This window comes from Monopterus albus, unplaced genomic scaffold (genome assembly GCF_001952655.1).
Source record: "Monopterus albus unplaced genomic scaffold, M_albus_1.0 scaffold261.1, whole genome shotgun sequence".
Classification (NCBI taxonomy): domain Eukaryota; kingdom Metazoa; phylum Chordata; class Actinopteri; order Synbranchiformes; family Synbranchidae; genus Monopterus; species Monopterus albus.
The window spans coordinates 307,106-309,243 of record NW_018128141.1 but is presented as its reverse complement, the minus strand read 5'-3'; the positions used below and the strand labels follow the sequence as shown (position 1 = coordinate 309,243).

Sequence of the window (2,138 nt, the reverse complement as noted above, 5' to 3'; positions counted from 1 at the left end):
GTGTTTATGTATAAAGCCAGGAGCAATTTATTACCTGGTGGAATTCAAAAACTATTTAATGAAAGGGAAGGGGGATACAATTTAAGGGGTCAGTTAAATTTAAAAATTCATGCTATACGTACAACCAAAAAAAGATTTTGTATTTCTATAAGTGGGGTAAAACTATGGAATAATTTAAGTGTGGACATAAAAATAGTAATAGAATTGATGAGTTTAAACATAAATATAAAGGTATGTGTCAATCAAGATATATGCATGAACAGGCTCAATGATTAATTACATGGACAATTGTGGGTGTGGTGTATGAATGTTAACACTGTAATAATTCTTTAGTATATTACTTGTGTGGTGTAGAAGACAATTATTTAAGAATGTAATTATGTAAGAATGTTAACACTGTTATAATCTTTTTTTAGTATAATACTTGTGTGGTGTAGAAGTGAATCATTTACTGCTTGCAAACCAATGATGGTAAGATGATGTCATGGGGTAGGACTGGATAAGTCTGACTTCTTCCTACTCCATTCAAGCATGTACTAGGTATAAGCAAATTGATATTGGATTATGTGTAAAATTATGTGTGTTGTCATATCAACTGTTTTTACATGCTTGAAAGAATAAATCAAATCAAATGTGACCACAGCAACAAGGACGGCTTTGTAGCAGTTTGATAAATACTTAATCTTAAACCCAGATTCGAAAGCTAATTTAGCTCAGTTTGAAGAATTTTTCTCATTTTTCTGCCCCAATGAGGAAGAAGAAGAATAAGGGATAAAGGAAAAGTGCATTTAAAACTCACAAACATAGAATCTCTTGACAGCAAGGCAGCAAATTAAAAAATACCCACACATACAAAAGACGGTCTTTGCCTTTCTCTTTGATGCCAACATCCCGCTCTGTGTTGTATCTGCCAGGCTGTGTGAATATGAGACTGTGGGGGTTATGTGCAGGTCACAACAGCAGCTCTGGATGAATTAAGGCTTTAATTCCTGCCGGAAAGGTGCATTCACTCCCAGTACTGAAAGACACTTTGATCACCAGTGTCAAATTGGCAAATGTTGTTGTGGTGACAGAGCCAGCTCTGCTCTTAGCTGTTGGCTGTTATTGTTCCAGTGGAAGGAAAGCAGTAGCAGCCTTCAACCATCTGTTTGTATTGTAAAATCTGTTCTAATGCTGGCTTTTCCTTCGTTTTCTTCTTTTTTGTGTGTCTTTTACTTTTTCTGCAGTGGCACAAATGTCATGCACTGCTAACATACAACAGAGAGGCATTGCTGGATATCGCCATCTCACAAAGCCACTGGGAGTTTACTGGTTTCATACCATCGAAGCTACAACTCATGGTCCAATCCTGCAACAACAACAACAACAACAACGACAACCACCATCACCCTCAGGGAGCCCCCGGAGCACCACACACAAGCGAGCAGGCTGAAATCAGGAGAGCGACCCAGAGACGAAGACGCAAGCGAGGCAAGCGAGGGGACTCCATGCTAGGCTAAAAGCTCATGCTACTCGACCGCTATTACCCAGCCTCTTCCTAGCTAAAGTACAGTCTCTGGAAAACAAACTGGACGAGCTAAGGGCTAGGATTACAGCACAACGGGAAATCAGAGAATGCTGTCCTCTAATTCTCACCGAGACTTGGCTTTCTGACAAAGTCCTAGATTCTGCGATTCAGCTACAAACACACTCGGCACACTGCAGCCACCTCAGAGGACTTTTCTGTCAGTGTACAGGATTATGCTGAGTATGAGTATGATTGTACATGAGTATGTGACCGGATACATTAATACCTGTATCAACAACATTGTGCCCACCTTACAAGTCAGGAGGTTCCCTAACCAGAAGCCCTGGATAAACAGTCAGGTACGCCACATGCTGTGTGCTCACTCTCATGCACTCAGATCAGGCGATGAGACAGAGTAGTAAGCTGCGAAGTACAGACTGAGGAAAGCCATCACAGCGGCCAAGAGGCAGTACAGAGAGAAGCTGAATGGCTTCTATTCTACTGCTGACTCCGGACAGATGTGGCAAGGCCTGCAGCACATCACAGACTACAGGACCACCACCAGCATCATCAGCTCCACAGACAGCCTGCCGGATGACCTCAACACCTTCTACACCTGCTTTGAGACCTC

At 41.7% G+C, this 2,138-nt stretch overlaps 1 protein-coding gene across 1 annotated transcript in view; it reads right to left on the bottom strand.

The window, feature by feature from the left end:
• htr2aa (5-hydroxytryptamine (serotonin) receptor 2A, genome duplicate a) overlaps window positions 1-2,138 on the bottom strand; it is a 93,696-nt gene that overhangs the window by 26,857 nt on the left and 64,701 nt on the right.